A 9919-nucleotide genomic window follows, 5' to 3' on the forward strand; every position below is an offset into this window, starting at 1 on the left:
ATGGTGCTCTGCCGGAAACCGGTGGATTGCTCCCTCCAGGTGGGGACGGAGTGCCTACCTCAAGTGAAGGAGTTCAAGTATCTCGGGGTCTTGTTCACGAGTGAGGGTAAGATGGAGCGGGAGATCGACAGACGGATCGGTGCGGCTGCAGCAGTAAAGCAGGCGCTGCACCGGACCATCTTGGTGAAGAGGGAGCTGAGCCGGAAGGCAAAGCTCTCAATTTACCACTCGGTCTACGTTCCTACCCTCACCTATGGTCACGAACTCTGGGTCGTGACCGAAAGGACAAGGTCGCGGCTACAAGCGGCCGAAATGAGCTTCCTCCGTAGGGTGGCCGGGCTCAGCCTTAGAGATAGGGTAAGGAGCTCGGTCATCAGGAGGGAGCTTGGAGTCGAGCCGCTACTCCTTCGCGTCGAAAGGAGTCAGCTGAGGTGGTTCGGGCATCTAATTAGGATGCCTCCTGGACGCCTCCCACTGGAGGTTTTCCAGGCACGTCCAACTGGGAAGAGACCCCGGGGAAGACCCAGAACACGCTGGAGGGATTACATCTCCCAGCTGGCCTAGGAACGCCTCGGGATCCCCCAGAATGAGCTGGAACATGTTGCCGGGGAGAGGGAGGTCTCGGTCAGCCTGCTTGGCCTGTTGCCACCGCGACCCGACCCCGGATAAGCGGAGGAAAATGGATGGATGGATGGATGGATGGATGGTGTGTGGATGTCACACTGTTAAAGGAATCATGCAGCCTTCAATTAAAAAACATTTTATTCACCGCGGGAGTTTTCCTCATTCATTCTGGCCGGTGTTTACATCCCACCTCAGGCCTGTGTGAGTGAGGCACTGTTGAGGCATTGTTCTTGGGGACTTCAACAGAGCAAACCTCAGAAAAGAACTGCCAAAATACAGACAGCATATTAAGTGTAGCACCAGAGACAAAAACACACTGGACCACTGCTACGCATATCGCTCAGTCCCCCGTGCAGCTTTGGGACTCACTGATCATTGTCTGGTTCATATTCTCCCAACCTACAGGCAGAAATTAAAATCTGCAAAGCCTGTGGTGAAGAATGTGAGGAGATGGACCAACGAGGCAAAGCTGGAGTTAAAGTCCTGCTTTGTCTGCACTGATTGGAGTGTTTTTGAGGCTGCTGCTACAGACCTGGATGAGCTCACTGACACTGTGACATCGTACAGCGATCAGTTTCTGTGAGGACATGTGTGAGCCAACTAAAACCTGCACATACAACAACAATAAAACCTGGTTTACTGAAAAACTCAGGCAGCTTCGTCGGGCTAAGGAGGATGCCTACAGAAGTGGGGACAGGATCCTGTACAACCAGACCAGAAACACAGACAAAGGAGATCAAGGTAGCAAAGAGGAGCTACACTGAAAAGCTGGAAAACAAGTTTTCAGCCAACGACTCTGCGTCAGTGTGGAGAGGCCTGCAAGTACTCACCAACTACAGGAATACTTGAAGTGACTAATGGGGAGAACAATTTTTGAAACAGGTCCAGTATTGAGGGAAAAAGCCGCAAACGGCAGCTGTATAATGAAATTGCTCAGGGGAACTCCCAGTCGTAATGTACATCCACTAAAAGTACTTGATGTTGCCACTGACAGATTGCTATTAATTATTAAGTGTCTGACAACCTTATGGAAAAGACCCTGCAGAGAAATAAATCTTTTTCTTGCCTTTTGTTGGTGTTATTGTGTCTAACCAAGTCTCGCTCAGGAAGAAGTCTCGTTCTGAAATCTCTGGAAAGGGTTATGCTTCTAACCTGTGTCAGGCAGTGACGCGTTACTCAGAAAAGAAAGTAATATAGTCATATAACGAAACTAATGTAATAAAAAGAGTAATGGAATTACTTTTAAAGTACTAATAATACAAATGTATCTTATTACACTTCCTGAGAAACATGCCCAACACTGAACACTGTCATTGGAAACTGTTTGGAAAAAGGCAAGCACTGCTAAAAAAATGCATGGCAGGTGATTGGATGAACCATCCGCCAACCAAGCTCTTGTCGAAGCCAGTTGGGAGAAGAGAGAAACATATGCTCCATGTAGGAAAGTCTTCAGTGTCGTTCTTTGCTCTTCTTTTAATGAATAAATCCTCTCCAGTTCAGATAAAACTGATGCTACTGCAGCATCTAAGCCAGGGGTCACCAACCTTTTTGAAACTGAGAGCTACTTCAAGGGTACCGAGTAGTACGAAGGGCTACTTGTTTGATACAAACTTCCTGAATAACAAAGTTGCACAGATCACCTTTTAATAATAATAATATGTGTGAAGACACTGTCTGATCACATGTCAATGTTAACTATTCCTCACAATAATTATTAACAATGATTTCCACAACATGATGGTAGGAAACACAGATATATTTAAACATTTATTTCTGTTATTCTGTTTCAACATTTGAAAGTCAGAAGTATCACATCTCTGATATTTTAGTAAATATCTTTCTTGACAGTTTTGTATGAATAAGCACATTTGTAGCATTTGGTTCAAAATCACACCTGTTATATTTTTGTAAAAATTATCACTTCGAACATTTTTTATGAAATCATTAACTGTCATATCTTCAAATCATGTCTCGTTTGTACCAACCACTTTTGTAACATTTTTGAACAAATCGTGATCAACAAATCAACTCTGTCCCATGTTTATACAAATGATCAGTTATGAATATCCTGTGTTGTTTGGCTTTGGATCGGATGCCATTTATGATCTTCATGACAGGAGTCATCACATGATCAAAGCCGGTTACTTTTGCACATAGCGCCTGCTGGTGAATGATGCAGTGGTAATGTAGACATTTTGGGAAGTCTGGGTCACCTTTACATTGCGCAATGAAGCCTGCATGCCGGCCCGTCATGGCGGGAGCCCCGTCTGTTGTCACCGACACCAGTTCTAATGGTACCTTTTCTCCACGAAGAAACTAGTATCTTCATTCAAACCTCTAGTCTGGGCCTTTTCAGTCGGATTGCGTTGCCTCGCCTCTACCTCCGCCACCCAAGAGTTGTTTCCCCGCGGCCTGTTCCGAGGACTGACGGACCTGACGACGGGGTGCGCTCGCGGCGCGCGTCCAGCGCCAACGGAAGCACCCGCCATTCGGAACCTGAAAACCCAGTGCGGTATGGCAGCCTCTTCCTGGCTGTCCGCCGTGCGCCTCTGGGTACCCAACTCTCTTACAACAAGAAATATTGTCATTTTAAAATCTACAATAATGCAAGCATTTTTGATTAAAAATGAACAACATCTAAAATTTTTAGACGGAGCTCCATGGTGACTAGTGCTATTTTTAGAACATGCCTTGAGGGCGACTCACGTGGTCCCTGCGGGCGACCAGGTGCCCGCGGGCACCGTGTTGGCTACCTCTGATCTAAGCTAACCTCTTCAGGAGCCGCCATTCTTGTTTAGAACCAACAGTCTCCTCTCCGTGTTGCGCAACGAATTACTTAAAGCCTGACAAGATGGATTATTGTTTGATCTTGTGATCCCACGATTCTCACGTAATCTCGTGACATGATTAGACTCTCACTGCCATGCAAGGTATTCCAACACAGCAAACTCTTCCTGGAACTCCTTTCTCCAACTTGCACTCACATTTCCACCACTGTCTATTGGCAACAAGTCATCTCATGAGATTTCAGAGTGAGACTTTTCCTTGAGCGAGACTTGGTTAAACACAATAACAAACAGACCGGATGGTAATAAGGTAAGAAAAACGGTTTTAAAATACGTTCCTCTGTTAACTAATAAACAACCTAAAAGGAATCTAACGTATCTTACCTGTTACATGTCTTGGCTTTCATTGCAGTTTTTGCTGTTTTACCGCTCAACCTGAGACTATCTCAGTGCTGAACAGGCTGACCTGAGAACAGACCACCACTGTCAAGACTCTGCCTATAGCTAGATATAGAAGTCTGGAATGGCTGCAATCTGTATTGCCTGTAAATTGATTTCATTGATATAGACGAGGTTCTGCATTAAGCTCACTCTTCGTGTCTTCTTTGGATGAAAAGGCATTTTATCATGTAAAGATGAAAGGGGAATGACTCTCTAAGTGTAATTTGCTGATGCAGAATCCTCTGACTCGTGTGTTATTTAAAGCATGCTGCATTATGCACACGGACGGAGAGACGGAGAACTCAAACAACAACAAAGAGTAACTATTACTATTAGAGATGTTAGAGCGTGAGATGAAAATAAATACAGGCTTCCATGCAAGAAGAAAGATGAATATGACAAGTTCATATCATGTTTCCAGCTTTATCTGCCATATATGCAGGGAGAGTTACACTCTTACTTTTCTGTACCACTCCCAGTTTGAACATCAGTGAATAACCATAGAAGCTTCACCAATCACATAACAAAAATGGTATATTGTGTAGATGTCCTGGAAATGATGTGTAAATCCTTGTTCAATCATCGTAGCTACACAGCCACAGAGTGTGCACTCAAGTAATGACAATTTAATCGATAGTTGACATTTTACTCCGAACCAAATGGTGTATTAGCGAGAAAAAACGGTGAGTAGCTGCATTCCTAGATTGCATTTTGGCCCATGTGTTCCACCTCTTTTGCTCTTCACACTGTTAATGCTTTTTAACGCTTCTGATACCAAAATCTTGTTCCTTTGCCAGACATTACCTTCTGGCAACATGAATGTCTACCAAATGTGATTGCAATCCATCCAACAGTTGCAGTAAACTTTAAGTGTGGAGCAAAGTGGTGGATTGCTATTTCTAGTAAAGATTAAAAGTAAATGACTAAAAAGATTTGGACACACTAAGGAATGGTATTACTATTACCACACCATTATTCAACAGTTAAGTCAAGAACTTCACCATGATAAATTGAATTAACATGACATATGACTAGTGATCAACTCTGTCTGAGTGGTATACATGACTTTGTTGGAGAAATCCATAGATTTACCTTCCACCATGACATAAACAGTACATCAGGGGTGTCACAATCAGTAAACACATTCATTTCCCTCATGCAGCAGATCTTAACCATCACATTCATTTTGCAGGTTTCTTAATGTCACGGGAACGTTGAATGAAACACATCTGAAGAGCTCTACATTTAATGAAAATATCTGTTCCATGCAAACTCTGTCTGCAGTACTGAACAGTGCAGTATGTAGAATCCAATCTACATTCTACCAACTTGCAAATTACAAATAGCACACACACACACACACACACACACACACACACACACACACACACACACACACACACACACACACACACACACACACACACACACACACACACACACACACACACACACACACACACACACACACACACGTACGTTTAATTTAGTGAGAAATGAAAGAAATCTAAAAATTCAGCATGCCTGATTTCATTCTGAGACTGGAATTTGATCACAACAGCAAAAGTGTCGAACGTAAAACCAGCTAACGCATGAAAGGCACAGAGACCCCCTTACACCAAATCAGCTCTGGTTCTTAAACCGTTTTTTCAGGATTCTTGGAACCTTGGTGCTATGTAGCAAACCAAATTGTTGTTCCACCAGTTTGGAGCTGAACATTTGTAATCAAGGATGCATCAAGCCCAATGCACAAAGGAAGTACACAGTAGTATTGATGAAGATGGAGGAACGTGTTTTTCTCGGCCAAGTCAGCATCGTACTGGTTCCCTTGACAAAATGCCAATAGGATTTTCCCATTGGCTTTTGGATTATTGCAGAAACATTTATTACACGTTTGGTTCAGCTAGATAATCTTCACAAATGAACACCACTTTTATGATTTGTCAAGCGTGACTGCAATCACCAGAAGTTAAAAGCTAAAAAGGAATAGGATATAAAGGAACTATACCCGGTCACGTGAGCGTGAGTACACACATAACAAGGCTGTAAAGGCGTACTAGTGAGCGTGATGACATTTAGTCTTATCTAGGACACTTGTTAGCAACCGCATTTTTTAAGACACACAAGCTTCCGAGGGAAGTTATTGATATTATTTTATATCTAGAACAACAAGTTTCAAATCTCTTCAGCTTGTTTTAACCACAGACCTTATTTCAGACATCTATCCAAAAACCCATTGACTTTGAGTCGAGGGAACCAGACGTTTTCTTTGCACTGCAGTTCAAGGAAATTCGGCTATTTTTTGTTATTTTAGTTGGGAACCAACTTTTCAGATTCTGAAGCTATTTATTTTTGGTGGAAATGCTCCAAACAGTTCAAAATGATGTGCGTCAATTAGAATGGAACCCATTCTGTGTTGGTTAGAAAGAGACTGTATGTTGGCATGTACAGTATGTGTGTATCCTGGTATGAGCTTCTGTACAGTAGCTACTTTCCCTGTGTGTGAAGAATAAGAGAGCCTGAGGCAGGTGGCAGAGGGGATTTTCATAGAAAACACCACACAAATTCACAGCCATGTAGATTAAAGCAAACACGAGAAACCAGAGACACTGTCAGCTCCCATCTGTGTGTACAAGTGTGTGTCTGAAACACACAAATGTTAATGTTAAAACACAGTGCAGATGTTAGGAGGCAAGAGAAGCTACTCGTTTGTCACAGCAACAGTAAATCTGAGCAGACAAGACAGGAGTGACACTGTGGCGTGAGAAGGACTTTTATCTTTCAGCATCACACTAAATCTCTGCAATCTCTTTGGCAAGATACAACAATTATCCCTCCATTTAGCATTCCTCTGTGTGTGTGTGTGTGTGTGCGTCAGCTTTGACGGTAGAGAAATTTATTGGAGCAAGAAGGCGGGCTGGGCTGCTAGCTGGTAAATCAACACGGCATTTATGGTCATTGTTATTCATTTGGAAGAAGACATTTACCATCACTCACATTCAGATGGATGTGCACACACATCGGTGGCATGTCGTGTGTCATTAAAGGAGGAACTACAGATGTTTAACTTGAACTCGTAAAATATTTTTGAAAAATACGGCTGCTCCTCAGCGACGCACTCTGTACATTATCACCTCTCTTTTATTGTGACATATTATTACATAATGAAGAACTTCATGTTTGACTTTCTGAGAAGAAATAATTACTTTGGCAATTCCTTTCTTTTGGGCTTCCCCCAAAATTACTTGTACATAGTAAATATCATACCCAGGTGTCCTTACCTGTAATACCGGTGCGTCCCTAAGAAGAACCAGCCTGGAGGTGTGCTTCTTTTTGCCTTGCTTTACAGTTTACTGCCTGGAAGCATCCTGCCTTTCACTGCTCGCATGGGGTGGGTCAACACTTGCAAGTAGCCTATAGAACAAAGCTCGCTAACTGGCAAGCATTGTATAAATACAAATATATATTGTCTCACAATTTATGGAATTTTGTGCCAAGTAGCACGTTATTTTGTTTAAATCTGTGACCTCCACAGACAGATTTCCCTACTTGGTATAGAGTACACCTGCTGCCCCACCACTGGATCGCGTTATTTGGCAACTTTTTACAATCAATTCATTAATACAAAAACATCAATTCAATCCTCTTAAAACACATTTGCATCTGTTCACATCACTCCAGTCTGACTCACCAGATGTGGACTGTGGTTTCTCCTCATCTATTTTGCAAGGTTACTGTCGCTAAATCCTGTGTTTAGTGCCACCTAAGCGAGTGTGTTTTTCCCCCTGTACCAGAATGATAATGGATGGAGTCAGACCTTTCTTTAACGCTGGCACAGCGCTGTGGACATAGATCGGCTATGAGACCTGTAAGCACAGGTGAACAGTCAAAGTTGGGAAGTCAGTAATCATTACACATCTCTACTACAGCGCAGAGCAACCGGTTAACATTAGTGGGAGAGGACTGACTTGGACTTCTGCAGTAGTCTGATGTTTCCTCGACACAGAATATGCCAAATAAAGTCCACGAAAATAGTGTTCATAGAGTTGTGGTGGCGGTGCGTGGTTGGGCTCAGCTGCAGAGGGGACAAAGTGGGGGAGTGGTTCAAGGAACGGTGCCGGGAAAAGGCTTAATTAGCCGCAGCTGAAGCCAATCTTTGATCGTGTCTCTCTCCCATACAAACACTAGTAGTGACGGAGGAGCGAGAGGAAAATGCGAGCAGGAGACAGGCTGGCAGAGGACGACAGACCATCCCGACAGAAGCATACACGGCGGGTGCGCTCGGAGGCACTGCAGGAGAGCGCACGGCCGAGACCAGCCTGAGCTGTAACAATAATAATGAACGTTAAGCAGCGCTATTTGAGTGTACTAGTGTCACTGTGCTGAGAGAGCCCAAGGTGCTAACAGGAGCTTGTTACAAAAGTCATTGGAGATGAACTGGAGGAGAAGGGATCGTTGCCGAGTCAAAGTGAGAAAACTGGAATATTTCAGTTTGCATTTCCCTGCATATAGAAGTGGCAGCTCTCAAGATGGAAAAGGATAAATTCACTCCTTCATGCACACACCTCAGTAAATTATTATCTATTTTCATTTAGTTTGGGCACTGTGAAACCGAACCAGACTAAATAGAAAATTAACCAAAAGTATCAATGTCACTCTGATTCAAACAAGCCGAACAGACTATGGAGCACTGGTTTTGTTTCTGGTGGCGAGTCAGGTGAGGCCCAACAGCAAACGTCCCAGGGTCTCCTAGTGGGTTCATTTGTCCATGCTGGGTTAGGCATCATGAGGTTAAAAACTGAAAAAACTGTAGTCATAACAAGTGTCTTGTATGATTTCTAAGAATGCTTATGGATATTTATCTGTGATGGAAATCAAAGATACCGCTATCACTGCAAGAGCAAGTCATGCTGATTTAGTGTGTTTAATAGTGTCGGTGTGTTCTGAGCGAGAACAATAAACAGAATCAGAACCGTTTATTGCCAAGTGCGTTACACATGTAAGGAATACAAGGAGAAGTAGTGGTGTGATGTTTGCAGACCTTACTTAGAATAGAATAGAAACCCTTTTTATTGGCATATACACATACACAAAATTTGACCTCTGCATTTGACCCATCCCTGTATATAGGGAGCAGTGGGCTGCCAATGACAGGCGCCCAGGGAGTCGGGGGTTCAGTGTCTTGCTCAGGGACACTTCGACACGTGACACGTCCCAGTCGAGGATCGAACCCTCTTAAGCCAGTGAGCCACGGTCGCCCCGCCCAGTACTTAACTACAAATGTATATTATTAAGTTGTAGCTGTAATATTCTTTTGTTTTTGAAGAAATACTTCAAAACAGTTCCATCTCGTCTAGTTTAAGCATTATTTTAGGTTATCATGATGGGAAACTTTAAGGAACACTCCAGGGAAGGCCTCTAGTTTTCTGTCTCCCCCTGACTCAGAAGAGACGGACTAAAAAAATGAATTCCTTTACATCTTTGTGTTCAGTACAGAGAGAGGTCCAGGATGTGTTTATGTTAGCTTAGCACAAATACTGATAGCAGCATTCAACCGCACAACTCTAAACCTCTGGCTGTTGTTTTTACTTGGCCACCAGTCTTTAGTGCAGAATTCGACACTTGTACAGCGATTTGTCTTGTTTACTGCCGTCTCCACTCACATGGACCCACAGCCAGGAGATCAGTTCTCTAACGAACAAAAGACAGGATTAGGGGGTTCGAAATGTTTCCAATCCGTCATGCCAATAATCTGCCTGTAGGACATTGGAAAGAGTCTCATGCTCATCCTCAGGCTGTTGGTTGGGTACCTTTGTTATTGTGTTACGCTGAAGACACCAGGCGTCTCAAGTTGTTCGTTAAACAGTGTGAGAGATCCCCTGGGAGGACAAGAGAGGAAATGTGATCATTTATATTCGTTGAATGAATTTGCATTGTGGATATAGTCTTATCATATAAATGTATGCACATTCAAATTTTAGGTTGATGCAAACATGATTTAGCTCTTTTTCAAGAAGTGCCAGCAGTGTAGAAGTGAGTGCAGCTAAAATAATAAATGTATTTACTCT

The sequence above is a fragment of the Anarhichas minor genome, unplaced genomic scaffold, assembly GCF_050575085.1.
Source record: "Anarhichas minor isolate MPS153535 unplaced genomic scaffold, ASM5057508v1 ptg000042l, whole genome shotgun sequence".
Classification (NCBI taxonomy): domain Eukaryota; kingdom Metazoa; phylum Chordata; class Actinopteri; order Perciformes; family Anarhichadidae; genus Anarhichas; species Anarhichas minor.